We start from the raw sequence: 16,461 nt of genomic DNA, 5'->3' as shown, positions 1-16,461 counted from the left end.
TGGGATCAAACTCCACACTCACTTGCACTGATGTTACCTAATCACAGAGCAACAGAGACTCCACAGTTCAACCCTGAACTACATATATATTGTCTTTTACTTTATGCCTAGTTAGGTTTTTTTTTTAAATCATAAGACAGTATTTTGGCTTTTAAACAATTGAGTCCAACGATTAAGAGAAAAAGAGCATGCTGAAGATATACTGCAGAAAATAAAATAATTCTGTTTAGATGACTATGCTAAAATTGTACAAGGTACTAATGCAACAAGGTATGAAGCATATTCTCTTTTAATTTTAGATTATACTATGTTGAACATAAGCCAGCAAAGGATACTTTTATCTTTTTTGCTTTCATTACTTTTGCAGTAAGTTATCTAGGACAGGCTGGTTGCAGAGCATAACAGAAGATGCTCTTTAAAATGCTTAGCTTCATTTTACTTCTGCTGTTCAATGAATAGGATGCTGTTACTGTAAATATTTTACTGGAGAGCATCAGTCATATTTATTTAACTCTTCAGAAGCATGGCTTTTTTAAAAAAACTTTATTGTTCTTTCAAGCGTACTTTTATGACTTTTTCCCTTGGATAGTGGTTGCTGCTCCTGCTATATCTTCCTCCTCCTATTTCTCACCCCAATTGTAAATAGGAATAAGGAAGAAGGGAAAGAGGAAGTTTTAGTCTAGGTAAAATAGGAAAATAGTGAAAAATTGCCATACAACCAGACATTCCATTTCCTCTTCATCCCTAACACTTGTTCACACCAGTTTACCTTTCCTCCATGCTGTTGTGCTCATCTGCAGACTAGAAACACATTTGACATAATGTTAATTACTGTATATGCTTCTGAGACCAGAGATTAGTCTTCAACTGCAACTAATCTTTATTCTGTCAGTGCTAGCCAATAGTTAAATACACAAAACACCAGCCAAATAGTCACTTTCTCTGCATCAAGCTTGCCAAATACAGAGTTTCTGTTCCCACCAAAGCTTCCCTTGCTCCACGAATGAAGTTATTCTGCCTTCCTTCATAAAATAAATAAAAGTGCTTCTATTATTTCCTCCATAGTCAAAGCCAGACATGTATATATGTGTATTTACTGGCAGTTTGCAAAACATTGATATATATATATATTCTGCTCACTATGGTAGCATATCGACTGATTTTCTGTTGTGGCACCTGCCTTCTGAAATGAATTCCCCTGAAATCCATATGGCTCCACTTTGATGGTGTTCTGAAAGGCCTTAAAGACCTGGTTGTTTTCCCAGGCCTGTATACTGTGTTTCTGTGTTGTTCTGTGCGACCTCCCACCTTGTTCATTATTTATTGAAAATCTTGTTTTATTGTATTGTGAGCTGACCAGAGTTTGTCTGGAATTGGGACAGTGCTGGAATTGGTTAATAAATAACAAATAAATAAATACCTCAGCAAATCCAGAACATGCCACCCTTTACATGTCAGCAAAACTGCATTTGAGGACTTCTCCAAAGCAGAAAAGAGATAGTAGGTTCTGAGTGAAATGCAAGCTAGGAAGTGGCAGATAGTGTGTGTAATTAAAAAAAAAACACATCCAACTACAGGATGAATTTACTGGCATATTCATTTCACTTGTGGCTTAAGAAAGGAAGAAAACAGATCTGGTTTTTCAGTACTGGCAAAGACCTAGAATTTGCAGGTGTTTCACATCACATCAGTGCTGTCTGGCTATCAGCAATATGCAATGGACAGGAGCATCTGTAATAAGAGGAATATGGAATAATTGTGTAGTAGGATTCAGTTGTACAAATACTTACTACAGTATGCATTTAACCTTGCAGGTTTTGTAAAAATACAACTCCCAGAATATATCATGTCAAGTCATTAATTGTAAAAATCTGTTCATCAAATGGGATGAAAATGTATCTGATATGAATGATTTGCCTTCTATGGTTTGTGAATCTGAAACATTGAAATTCAGTTTCTGAAATGATTATTGATATCAGGAAAATTAAACAGCATCAGCCGACAAAGACTGACAACAGAAAAGGCAGACATTTAAAGTATAGAGCTGGAAGAGAATGCCAAGACTCTTAGATGATGATGAATATTATTCAAAGTAGCAGTATTGTATTCTATTCCCTCTAATAACAATCTAAAATCTGATGATCAGTGATAATAGTCAGATTTTTTTTCTGTTCAGCTATAGAAGGTGTCAAACAATATGAATCTTATGAAACGTTCAAAATGCATTATATAGACCTTTTTCTCCCCTCTGTTCTTGTACACAGGATGCAGCATTTTCCCGTCTAGCTGAAAGAGCTAGCAATAATTATAGAGAGGTATGAGCTGGCATTAGCTTGCATTTCAAACAGAGAATGTGGTGGTCTCTCTAAGGAGGCAGAAAAGTAGGAATTAACATTCATTTTTATTCAATTCTATGCATAAATAATTCAAAACTGTTTCAAATCAGAAAAAGCTGACCAAGGACAATCTGAGGCAAAAGCCTAAACGTTTGCTGCTCTTTTCTTTTTGTTACCTTTTAATCAAATATGCAAAGTTCATACTGCATAAATAGATCAGTAATTCTGCACCAACTTCCACTGGTAATTGATTGGCTGAAATGGGTTTAATATAGGTCAGGTTCCAGTCTTCTTTGACATTTATGATTTAAATTGTTTTCCCCCAACTGATAAAATTGGCTGAAGATAACTCCATCCCCAACACTGGAGAGAAATAACAAGTCACATTTGCTAGGACAGAGGAAGAGTGGATCCATTGTGCCAAACACACAATCCTAAATTCCAATGAATATGCAAGCTTTATCTTTGAAATCCAGTTAGGAAACTTTTGGTGTTGAAAAGCTTTTTGCTATTTCCACTAACCTGCTAGATGCTGCAACACAGTGGTAGATAGAGCAACAAAGGCCACATGCAAACACACACACACATAATTCACAGGCATACATCTATTCATCAGAGAGACTGTGCCCAAGCCACACACTGAGCACTGCTGACAAATTATACTGCATGGATACTCGCAGTACACTAAGCCAAAAAATAAACCCTATTTGGCATTTTTGCCCTTCCTGACTTGTGGGCCTGAAAGCAGATATGCATTCTCAGAATAGCTTGAAGAAAGAAAGCCTTTCTTTTTAACCGTTGTTTTTGCGATCTGGATGCAGAGAAAAAAAAATCACTTGTTTCTCTACTCTTAAGAGAAATAGTGACACTTGAGCATAAGAATAAAAACAAAGCCCCTCTTAGTTCAGCACTTTGGTCAGTCAAATACTTTAAAGGGGTCTCTGGTTAGGTACAGCATGCTCCCAACCCAAAGATAACAATGTGTCTTCAAAACTAATAGTGGTGAATCTTGCATGAATTTATCCAATCCCTTTGTATCTTAGCTAATGGTAATCATCATCTAGTTTTTATATTACAGGACAATCTACTAGTTCATGTCCTTAAACCAGGGTAACAGAAACTAGTAAATAGATAAGGAAAATAGCTTTATTTTTCTTTATTTAATCAGGGTATTATCCACTTCGTTGGCTAAATCCTGGCTTTCAGCCCTTACCCTCCATTTCTTAATTCCAATACAGTAATTCATTTGATGATATGTTAATTTTAATTGTTTATAAGTAACTATAATCAATCTTATAACTAATGTACATTGAGAGAGTGTCAAGCAAAAAACTAGCTATTTATATATAGAAGTCAAAGACTATGGAAGAGGCCATTCTAAATGTTGAAAGGCTTTATAATCATGAAAAAAACTAAGTCATAATGTGCTGTTGGCATGGTGAAAATAAAGAAAACATATTATGAAACACAAATGCTGATAAGGGGTTAGAAGCACCTAAGAATAAAATACTTGCTAGACTAAATATGTATATGTTTGCACACACAATACTGAAAACTAATGGTAATTTAAAAGTGTACAGTATAGCAGTCTTCCCCAATCTGGTGCCTTCCCAGATGTTTTGGGATTGCAGTTGCCAAGCCTCCAGCCATCTCCTAATTGGATCCCTGGGCAATCTCACCTTTGAAGGATGCAGGTTGAGGAAGGTAGGAAAGCTATCAACCACAAGGTATGCATGTTTTTTTTTAAAGTGAATAAGATAGTAAAGGTCAACATAATTATAAGGAATGAATAATGAAAAGCAATTTATGTGTTGGACTATATAATGCTCTATTTTAATCTAAATCAAACATTAAAAACAATATTGTAACCATATTGTGGATTACAATGGGCCATCTGCATTAAAAGGATAAGCATAAATACAGTGCTACAAATAACCATTTCTCTTTAAAGAATTGCTCATATGTCTTCTATTCCTAGTAACATCTGATATAATTTTCTCTAAGGAAAGAACATTTTCTGGCAAAGTAAGAATGTCTCAATTATCTTTAGTGGCGGCCTCCTTTTAAGATTCTGAAATGTTAATGAAGAGAAAACAAATATAATTTCCCAAATATCCTTTAAAAATAAGTCCTGCCCTGGAACAACTTTCAATCAAGTGATGTTCAGACTCTAAACAGTAGCTGAATATGGAACAGCACTAATATAGTCTAGGTTTTGATAGCTGACATGGTAAAACTTTCTCTGCATGTTGTATGATTCTTGTTATAAAAAAGACACACCAGAATGAGAGTTTTGGAATTGCTAAAGATTTCTCCATAAATCTGATGTGAGAAAAGAAAAGTCTTGACTTTTCAATCACTCTGAAGTCCATAAGATTAACAGAAAACATTTCTCTTTCTCTGGAGTAGCAGTGCTCAGTCATGTCCCAAATTGAAGGCTACCAAATAAAGGGAAAATGGATACAAATTTTGAAAAATATAGATCCCATTCATATCCTACAGCAATTCATATCTTGATGGCTGAGGATTCTATAATTCATACACATTGGGTTTCTTGCAAAAGACAAAATCTTTTTGCACCGTTACTCCACCATATTAGTTGCAATACTTGTGTAATGGCTAAACATTGCTCCATTTGTATTACCATGTGTATCTTGTCCTAGCAGCAATAAGTAAGACTGTGTATACGTTTCTTCCTCCAGACAACTTAGACCAAGCCGTTGGCAGATTTATTAAGACTGTTGCCTTTTGATTACAGTATATAGCAGTCCCACAAGCATCACATTTGGTGTAATCATAAAAGTTCTTAGACACTGTACAGTGCTTAAGCTTTGATTTCCAAAAGGTGGAGAAAGAATGAACAATAGCGCCTGCCTGAAAAATTTCAAGGCAATATCTTTTTTCCATGGGATTGCACAGATGCCTTCCACAGCTGTTGGATAATTCTGGAAAACAGAACAGATTTATTTGGGCTTATGTGCCAGGATACCAATACACTTCACACTCAGTGTGCAAAGGTAGGGGAATTGAAAGCCCCAGAGAACAGGAATCCACTTCCTATTAGCAATGGCATCATGGGAACCTGCCTCCCTTGCCAATTTCCCTCTTAATTAAGGTGACAAGAAAGAAGAGAACACAGACTCATCTTTTTGCTTCTCATGGTGCTGTGCACCCCATTAGTAATGCAATACTAGGCTTCTGGCATTGAAGTGTCAAGATCCACCTCTGCTCAGGCCAGAGAAAGTAGCTTTTTCAAATTATCTCTAAACATTTTGCTAGGCTGCCTAGATAAAAGCAAACTGTGTAGAATAATTTATAGGCAGAAGCCAATTTGCTTGCAAAAACACAGCAAGCTGTTTCTTTGCCCACTTCTTTTAAATAGAAATGCACTTTGCCACATACAAAACTAAGCATTAAGGTTAAGAACATATATTTTAATGAATTTGGCCTCATCATCTTACCAAGCAGCAGACCTTGGGGCTTATTTTGTTTTTTTTTAAGATAGAAAAGCCTAGTTTCTTTGAAACAGGCAATTTTAAAAAACAACAACACTCTACTCTGTAAGATCTTGAAAAGTTATTACCGTTTTCAACTCTTGCTTCAGGTATCATTATTAATGCCACCATTTTGATCAGTGGCTTCCTATCTTTTTGCCCTATCACACACACAATAAGAGAATTATGTGTTCCTCACTGTTCAGAGCATGTTTATATGTAAAGCAGGGATTTTAATTTTAACCACTGTAGCTATCTAATCTGAAGCATATTTCATGTTACAGTTCCATACTTTAGTTGGAAATAATGCCAAATCCATTTGTATCAGGAAATGGGACATAATTACGGGGTTAAATGAGGTATCTTTGTAACTCTTGCTTTTTTAAACTACCGGTACCTTGTTTGATCAGGTTTAAGCAGAAACTCTCTTGACAATTGCGGCCTTGAAGGGAGGTGAATTAAAACACAAACTGACCTATTCCATAGCAGTAGCTGCCCAGACATGAAACCTGGTTTAATATTAGTCCTAAAGGGGATCATCTGTTCCTCTTGGCTTTTCAGAATGAAAATATAGTGATGACTATCTGGAGAAAGATAAGAGGAAAGCTGAGATCCACTTGCATGGGCAAACACTTTATCATCATTGACTCTGGGCTGGCATCAAAGAATATGAGGAGGAAATCAGAGGAGGACACTTGAGCACATTTGTTTACAGGAATTGGAACAAATTGTACCTGTGCATCATGTGTTGCTGTGCTCTGCATTTGCTTTTCAATGTACTCTAAAATACTATCTTTGGAAAAGAATCTTTGTTGGCCTGTATCCAACTCATTACTTTCACATTTTACCAAAAATGAAAGCACATGAGTTAATTCACAAAGAGAGAAGGATATTTTGTTTTTCTAGGAGATAGTCCAAAGGGTGCAATAATCTGGGTCTTAAGGACTTCCTAATTTCCATAATGCTGATATAAAGAGGATTCTGAGTGTAAAACTTTGTACCACATGTAGTATAAGCATAAAAATTTGATATCCAGTGCAAGAAGTGACTTATATACATTAAAACATGATTTTGTTATTAATAAGGCATGCCACAAAGAAGAACCTGAGGGGATTTTTACTAAGATTTTTAAACAACATTTTAAGGGGATACGGGAGGGGGGAGGTCCAAGGGATCTGGAATGAACTTGGGAGAGTTTGATCCGGACAACAGTCCAGACCATCGGATGGTCGTTGGGGGGGGGGGGTTAGGGGTTTATTTATTTATTTTTATTTATTTATTTGATTTTTATACCGCCCTTCTCCCGAAGGACTCAGGGCGGTGTACAGGGCAATAAATATCAAAAATACAAGATACAAAAGTTAAAAAACATTAAATAATTGTGATTGATTTTTATACCGCCCTTCTCCCGAAGGACTCAGGGCGGTGTACAGGGCAATAAATATCAAAAATACAAGATACAAAAGTTAAAAAACATTAAATAATTGTGCCCGATGCAATAAATTAGTTAAGATCAATGTTAAAACCCCAAACCCATCAGACCAGGCCAGCTTGTTCAAATAAATAAGTTTTTAGATCACATCAGAAGGAGCGAAGGTTGGGAGCCATCCGGAGCTCAACCGGTAAGCGGTTCCAAAGGTCTGGCACGCCCACAGAGAACGCCCTCCCCCTGGGGGTCACCAGTCAACATTCTCTGACCGGTGGTACCCTGAGGAGGCCCTCTCTGTGGGAGCGCACTGGACGGAGGGAAGTTGACACCGGCAGCAGGTGCTCCCTTAGGTAATCCAGACCCATGCCATGTAGGGCTTTATAGGTCATCACCAGCACCTTGAATCTCACCCGGAGGGCAACTGGAAGCCAATGCAGCTCACGGAGCAGAGGTGTAACATGGGAGTATCGGGAGACCCCCAACACAACTCGCGCGGCTGCATTCTGCACCAGGTGAAGCCTCCGAGTGGTCCTCAAGGGCAGCCCCATGTAGAGAGCATTGCAGTAGTCTAAACGAGAGGTCACGAGCGCATGTGTGACTGTACGCAAGGCATCCTGGTCCAGATAGGGCCGCAACTGGCGCACTAGGTGAACCTGGGTGAAGGCCCCCCTAGTCACAGCTCCTATATGATCTTCTAAGGAGAGCTGTGAATCTAGGAGGACACCCAAGTTGCGAGCCCTATCTACGGGGGGTAATAGCTCACCCCCCCATAGTAAGAGGTGGAATAATCTGAATTTCCCGAGATGCCGGCATGCACAGCCACTCAGTCTTGTCAGGGTTGAGCCGAAGCCTATTCCTCCCCATCCACACCTGGACCACCTCCAGGCAACGGGACATCACGTCGAGGACATCACTGGGGTGGTTTGGGGTCAAAATAAAAAGCTGGGTATCAGCATACTCCAAAACCACGAATGATCTCACCCAGAGGCTTCATATAGATGTTGAACAGGAGAGGCAAGAGGACCGACCCCTGAGGAACTCCACAAATGAGAGGCCTCGAGGTTGACCTCTGCCCCCCTGCCAACACCGACTGCGAACGTCCCAGAAGGTAGGAGGAGAACCACTGAAAAACAGTGCCTCCCACTCCCAACCCGCTGAGATGCCGCAGCAAGATACCATGGTCGATGGTATCAAAAGCCGCTGAGAGGTCTAATAGGACTAGGACAGAGGAACAGCCCCTGTCCCAAGCCCACCAGAGATCGTTCACCAGAGCGACCAATGCCGTCTCCGTGCTGTGCCCGGGCCTGAAACCCGATTGGTACGGGTCCAGATAATCAGCTTCCTCCAGGAACAAAGGGAGCTGATGCGCCACCACACTCTCAACAACCTTCGTAAGAAAGCGAAGGTTGGAGACCAGATGAAAGTTGTTTAACACAGCTGGGTCCAAGGCAGGCTTCTTAAGGAGGAGTCTCACCACCGCCTCCTTCAAGGCGGTGGGAAAACTACTCTCCCTCAAGGAAGCAGTTATCGCTGCCTGGAGCCAGCCTCGTGTCCCATCCCGAGCCGCATAAACCAGCCAGGAGGGGCACGGGTCCAATAAACATGTGGAGCTCAGGTTCCCCATGATCCTGTCCACGTCGTCCAGGGTCACAGGATCGAACTCCTCCCAGATAACATCAACAAGTCTGCCCATGTCCTCATCGTCAGACTCTGCCCAGTCGGAGTCCAAACTGGTCCGGATCCGAGCGATTTTGTTTGGGAATGGATGCAGCTCTGACTGAGGAGGGTCTTTCTATCCCAACAATGATCGAGAGGGGCAGAGAGTGTGGGAGCAAAGTGCTTTATCATAATCGGGGAACAGGCCACTGCTGTCTTCAAGCGGTGGCCTGTTCCCGCCCTCATTGGTTTTCTCGCTGCCCCGGGGGCATAGGATTACAGGAACCTGGGCTCAGGTTGGTCTATATCAACGCCAGGTCCATGGTGAACAAGGCTCCCCTCATACAGGATCTTATTGAGGAGGAGAGCGCGGACCTGGCTTGCATCACGGAGACCTGGTTGGGCCAAGAGGGGGTTGTCCCTCTCTCAGAAGTATGCCCACCAGGTTTCCGGGTGATTCACCAGCCGCAGGCCCAGGGGTGGGGGGGTGGCAGTTATTATTAGGGAGAGTCTTTGTCCGCGAGTGGCCACTGTCCCTCAGATAGGTGGGTGTGAGTCTCTCCTTTTGAAGTGGGGTCCTGGAGTTCAGTTGGGCCTATTGATTACATACCTGTCTCCCAGCTGCATGTCATCGGTCCTGCCCAAGCTTCTCGACGTCTTGTCCAGGTTGGGGATTGAGTTCCCCAGGCTTATAGTTCTGGGGGATTTCAATCTGCCTTCCATGGGTGAGGCGGCCCGGGAGTTCATGGCTTCCATGACAGCCATGAACCTGACTCAAATAATTCAGGACCAGACTCATAATGGAGGGCACACACTCGACCTGTTTTTTTATCTCTGGGCAGTGGATTAATGGTCTGGGTAGGGGGGATTTAATAATCCAACCCCTGTCATGGTCCGATCATTTTCTTCTCCGGCTAGACTTTCAGTACGCCACCCCCTGCCACTGGGAGGCAGAACCAACCAGGTGTTGGAGGTCCAGTGGATCCGAATCTGATCTAACACAGCTAACAACTTATCTTAAGTCTTACCTAGTGGTGATGGAAGCGGCAAAGTGTGTTTACTTTTCTGCTGTCATTGCGTCCACAGATAACTGCCCAGCCGGCCTGTTTAGAGTGACCCGCTCCCTGTTTAATCAGGGACCGAGGGATGACCCCTTGCAGGGTAGGGCTGAGGAATTTGTACAGTATCTGCAGGACAAAATCGCTCAGATCCGAACTGGCTTGGACTCCAACTGGGCAGAATCCAGCAGAGTGGAGAGGGCAGGTCTTGATCCTACCATTTGGGGTGAGTTTGACCCTGTGACTCTGGATGATGTGGACAGAATCATGCATAGACTGAGCACTACAACTTGTTTACTGGACCCATGTCCCTCCTGGCTGGTTGCAGCCGCCTGGGAGGTGATGGGGCTAGCTCCAGGCAATTGACAATGCTTCTTTGATGGAGGGTGTCTTCCCCTCTGCCTTAAAAGAGGCGGTGGTGAGGCCCCTCCTCAAGAAGCCTGCTCTGGACCCGGCCTTGTTGAATAACTACTGTCCTGTCACCAACCTTCACTTTGTAGTGAAGGTTGTTGAGAGTGTTGTGGTGCATCAGCTCCCGCAATTCCTGGATGAAGCGGACTATCTGGACCCATACCAGTCTGGTTTCAGACCCGGCTACAGCACGGAAACGGCATTGGTCGCACTGGTGGATGATCTCTGGAGGGCCTGGGACAGGGGCTGCTCCTCTGTCCTGGTCCTACTTGACCTCTCAGCGGCTTTTGATACCTTCGACCATGGTATCCTGCTGCAACGGCTCAAGGGGTTGGGAGTGGGAGGCACTGTTTTACGGTGGTTCTCCTCCTACCTCTCGGGCCGCTCGCAATTTGTATTGGCAGAGGGACAGAGATCTACCCTGAGGCCCCTCACTTGTGGGGTTCCTCAACCTAACTGTTATTTCACTCCTAAAACTGGTATCACCCAATTGCAATACTAATATTAACTCACTTTTTCCCCACTTTTTTTCTTTATCCTGTTATCCATTTCTCGTTTTATCCCTTTATTTTCATTAGCAATATACAGTCCCAAATTTTTCATATTAAAGCTGATTCACAGTACTATATTACAACTCCTATATTTATTTATATTTATTTATTTGACGAGTTTGAGTCAGTTTTGACTCCTGCAGACTATGTCTTGAAGAACTTGCAGTTTTCTTAGAAGATTTGCGTGATTTGGCATTGCCTGCTTCCTAGGGCTGTGAGTGAGTGGTCCAAAATCACCCAGCTGGTTTTTCCCTTGAAACAGAATTAGAACTCATGGTCTCCCAGTTGCTAGCCTTTTACCACTACACCATGGATCGGCAACCCGCGGCTCCGGAGCCACATGTGGCTCTTTCAGCCATCTGCAGCTCCCAGTCCTCCGCCGCCATCATGTGCAGTCCAGAAAAAAAGGGGGGACTAAAAAAGTTCAACCAATCAATTCAAACTTCTCATGGAACAAAAACATTGTGAAGTTTGAATTGATTGGTTGAAGTTCTTTGGTTTGTGGGACTGCCCACAAACCTCTTCTTCAGACTGCACGTGGCGGCAGCGGAGGAAGAGACAGGTGGACTGCTGGAAAGGTGAGTGGGTCAGTCAGATGGGGAATGCGGGGGTGTTGTTGTTGTTTCTGAGCAGCATATGGAGTCTTGGACGCTACCAGACCCCCTCCTTTCCCCCCTTCTCTCTCTCTGTCTCTCTCTGTCTCTCTGTCTCTCTGTCTCTCTCTCTCTCTCTCTCTCTCTCTCTTTGTATGTGTGTGTGTGTGTGTGAGAGAGAGAGAGAGAGACCAAGTCCATTGATTTTCCAGCGAGCTACCACTGCCTCATCTCCTGTCCTTTCTGCCTCTCCTGTGGGGATGCGTTTGCATCTCTCTGTGTCTCTCTTACCAGACGGGGGCAGGGCTGGTGCATGTTTTGCCTTGTTCTGCACGTGCATGTGCGTGCACGCATGCACACACACATTTTTGCGGCTCCCTGGTTTTTTTGTGTGTGTGACGGAACGGGTTACGAGTGGCTCTTTTGCTGTTTCAGGTTGCCGACTGCTGCACTATACCAAACTGGCTCTTGAAAATGTATAGTCTGTATTATTTTAAAAAGTCTGTATAAATCTGTGTAATCAGTTCTTTAGCTACTTTATTCCTCTTTCTTATTCCTTCCAATTATTTTAATCCTATTTAATTTTTATCTGCCTGCTTATCTGTTTCTCTCTTGTATAGTTCTGAGTAATTTTCTATTTCAACATTATCTGAGTGAAGAATCCTCTAAAGAAGCTCCCATCATTGCAAAGAGGAACAAGAAATTTTGGGTGTTGTGATACTTTATTACAAACTATGGTGAAATCGTGTGTAAAGCTTTCCTGTCTGGGAAAAAAGAATAGTTATTTTAACAGACATAATATATGTATATATCCCATGGAATGCTATAACTGTATCAAAAATATGTTTTAAAGGTTTCAGGGTCTGAGAAAGAGCAGAAAAGTGACATTTGTAGCTGTGGAAGAGCTCCCTCTACTGCTGGTTAGAGACAAAATTGTGGTGGACGTTTGAGAGGTTATCTAAATACTGTATATTGATACTGTTGTCTTATTTGCATTGTATTATGTTAACATTTGCAAAAAATAAAGCTTGCAGCATAAAAAAAGACCACAACTATTTGTTTTGTACTCGCAGACAATGAAGAACCTCCAGTTGGGAATTTAGCTAAGTCTATTATATACAAATATTTTGTTAAAAATAACAGTGTTTCAGCAAACACTATTGCCTTCAGCTTCTTTTAGAAAGTTTAAAGGTTTTATATATAGGCACCCTTTTCTTAGTGATGAAGGAAGTTCCGGTGACATTACAACACACACACACTCACACACACACACACACTCACACACACACACACACACACACATGTCTGTATCCTTATTGTCTGTTGAGTCTGAATACGTTCATCACAATTAGCCACATAAAATACAGTAAGTGTAATTTCAATATTTATATCATTTCTTAGTGCCATAATCGTTTGCTTCCTCTGTTTACTACTGCTACATTCTTGAAGCAAGTATTTGCCAAGGAAGGTTAAAGAAGAGATAGGAAATAGGGCTGGGAGCACTGGATACTTATATTGTACTGCAAATTTGCCACTTGGAGAATTAATTTCATGAACAATGAGGGATGCCTGAAAGCAGAACATGTCAGTTTCTCATAAACAGCATTTCTCTTCTGCAGCTCTGAAAGATGAAACATTCATCTTCGAAATACACAAGAAAACATTTAGGAGCCAAGAAGGACAGAGATTTTCCCCTCATCCATTTTTATTTAACAATAATTATATGATATTCCCTCCCTAAGGTAATAAATATAGCATTATCTATTCATGTCCAATTTGTTTCTTGAGAAGAATATTAAGAGTCCTGTTTAGGCAGTTATAGTTTAGCTGTACTTTTTATAACGTATGTATTCTATTTTTCCTTCAAAGACCTGAGACTAATTTCATAACTTTTTTTTTCTCCTTGTATCATCACTGTACATTGGAAGATAGTTGTTTGAAAGGGATTAGTGAAATTTTTACTTATAATCTGTGTTCTTACAGACTATACTGGTCTTCCTTCTTTCCTTGTGGTAAAACAGGCTGTGGCACAATTCAGATAAAAGGGCCACTGTCAGATCTGCCATCATACCACTTCAACCTTTCTTCACTTTGATGGCATCCTGCCATAAAAAGGGAGGATGGGGGAGGGAAATACTAGGAGGGGGGATGACAGGAAACAAAAATGCCAACCTGAGACAAGACACAACAATCGCAAGATCCAAGGACACAGGCGAGAGAGCAGAATGCAAATGCCCACCAAAGAGGTGACAAACTTTAGAACTGTTATCAAAATATCTAGTTTGAATATTGTTAGACATTGATGAAATGACCAAGGGACAGGCTCCAAGAGAAAGGAAAATCACTGGGTTTACAGGGGAATATTCAGCAAAATTACATATATAAGGTTACAAAAAAAAGAATCATTTTAAAGGGCAACGATTACCAAATGAACTTTTGTGATGGAGAGATTTGATTTAATTTTAAATTGAGTTGATTTGAATTTTGTTTGCATAAAAACATTTTTTTTCAACTCTAGTAATTCAGAATGGAATTTAAGAACTTCTAGCCCATTAAATCTAAGATATATAAACTATTTGATATGGAATCATGTGAAATAATATTAAGTTGAATTCAGTATGTCATATATAGAGATATAGTTTGGTTAGGTTTGATAATTGATACAAATAGTTACCTTGATTAAGATGGGAGATCTTAAGTAAAATATAAATGTGGGATTTTTCTTTCTTTTTTCCCCCTAATGCCATGCTATGCAGTTTTCTCATTTGTTTTTTTTTCAATTTCCACAGCTTTAATTCTGATAAGAATGAAGCAATTCTCTCCTAGATTTATTTAAGTTTCTGTATGCATGGGCTTTCTTTAAACAGAAAAATATGCAGTTCTGATTGTCTCCCTAATAAATGGGGATTGAGATATGCTGTTTGATCTGCAGTTTCCATGTTTTTTGAATATCTGGAAAGAAATTCTAACCTCAAAATAATCTTCAGCTAGTTTCCATTCTCCCTATTTTAAAATGGGGATCTGAGATGGGAAAGGGGACCAATCATGTTATACACCCAATAGCATCATGTAAATTGTATCACTTACATACAGGCATCAGGGAAGTCTCAGGCAACTGTGACATTTGTGTCTGGTGTGTGTATTACTGCTTTGATTTATTGTGGTTTTTCTGCTACAGAGGACAACTTGGAATCAATTATTTTTGAACAGATGCTACTATAAACATTGAAAAGTATGCACTTAAATTAAGGTTTCAAATTGTAAACCTGGTCTAGTGATTGTTGTGATTCATGGTAGAAACTGCCATAAATCAGAGCTGCCTTCTGGGTTAAAGATGTGTCTGTCTCTCAGCTACAAACCAAAGGTAATTTTAGAGTAATTTATAAAAATTGTGCATGGCAAAGAAATAAATGCTTATTAAAATATGGAAAAGGGAGAATTCAATAAAAAGAGGTTTTTTTTTCATTTTAGCAGCATGTTTTATTTAAAAGAGATAATGAAATAATTAAGTACCTAGAACCCTTCCCACCCAGAAAAAAAGTATCAAGGGGGGGGGGACACCAAAGGTCAGACTTTAAAATGGTTAACACACACACACACACACAGAGAGAGAGAGAGAGAGTTATTTATTTTGATTGGTATGACAAGGCAATATGATAGCATAAAAAAGCATAATAAAGTGTATTTAAAACTGTTGAATATTACAATGTTAAACATTCACCCAAGTTCTCAGGTTTCAGTGAACAGAATATAAATTAATATTATTAGTTACTTTAAAGTTGCATGTGCAGGGGAACCTTTACCTTTACCTTTTAATATTGTCTAAAGTTTGCCTTATCTTCTCTTCATTCTCTAGCCATCTTAAGAAGCTCTGAGAGTGACATTTCTTGTCAGAGTGTAATACACAAAGAGGCTCTGTTTCTTTTTGTTTTTCAAACTAAAAGCCTAATTTAATGCACAAGGACACTCTCTTTGTTTTAGAGAAGCTTAAAGCCAGCAACTCATTCTTCACAAGAACCAAGACAGTTGATTCTTCTGTTCTTAATAACACTTTTGATTGGCTTCAGAAAAGCTCACAAGAGCTTGAGAATAGGTATATAAGCACAGGGAGATTTAAGTTTCTATAAATATCCCTAAGTATCATCTATCCTAATTTATTTATTTTTATTTAAAATATACAGTGTCACCTGTTTATCTTGGAAAAGTATTCCTTACAAAAATGCTCAGCTTTTAAATCCTAACCCTGACAAAAACAACTTGGTCCTTAAATGTTTGCACAGAATAATCAGCCACACATAACCTGATTGTTTTTCACCTTGACTACCTGTGCTTCACCAGGAAGAAGCGAAAAGAAAATAAGGTTATATAAATATATTAATTTCCATATTCTATAATTCATATACTTGCAAATGTAAAATTACAATTATTTAAATACAAATACAATATTTTCCCATTTAATGACAGATTGTGACCATCTGACCTTGGTATCTTCCCAGTCACTTGCTTAGATATAAAGGCTTTTTTTTCCAAATAGTGCTATACATACCACAGGGAAGACTAATCAGAATTCAAGGTGAATGCTTGATAAGAACAATGGAGAATCAGACTAACATAAATAAAAGTACATAGAAAAGACCTCTGCCCTGGGATCTCTCTCCACATAAATGTATTTGTGTGTGTGTACACACACACATATTCATACATACATATACAAATATGTACACACACGTGTATATCTGTGTGTGTGTGTAAATTTATGTATCCTAGCTAGATTGATTTTGGCTAATCATTAAAAACTAAGCAAGATCAGACATGTTTTGTATTTGGACAGGAAACTATCAAGAAATATGGTCCTTTGGTCTAGACTGGAACATTAACACACATACACCGAAAAAAGAAAGGCAGTAGCAAATCACTTCTACGTTTTTTTTTT

General features: G+C 39.9%; 1 protein-coding gene across 3 annotated transcripts in view; it reads left to right on the top strand.

Annotated features, from left to right (window-relative positions):
* Positions 1-16,461, top strand: part of FLRT2 (fibronectin leucine rich transmembrane protein 2) — a 91,756-nt gene that overhangs the window by 61,329 nt on the left and 13,966 nt on the right. The window contains exon 1 of one of the 3 annotated variants that reach the window (XM_081333610.1): positions 13,723-13,774. The exons of the other annotated variants lie outside the window; for them this stretch is intronic. The gene's annotated coding sequence lies outside the window, so the exon portion shown is untranslated. Of the gene's footprint in view, positions 1-13,722; positions 13,775-16,461 lie in introns of those variants that run through there. 3 annotated transcript variants of the gene reach the window in all.

Source organism: Vipera berus (assembly GCF_964194415.1).
Source record: "Vipera berus genome assembly, chromosome: 1".
Classification (NCBI taxonomy): domain Eukaryota; kingdom Metazoa; phylum Chordata; class Lepidosauria; order Squamata; family Viperidae; genus Vipera; species Vipera berus.
Note: the sequence above shows the minus strand (reverse complement) of the source record. Positions and strands in the feature narration are given on the sequence as shown.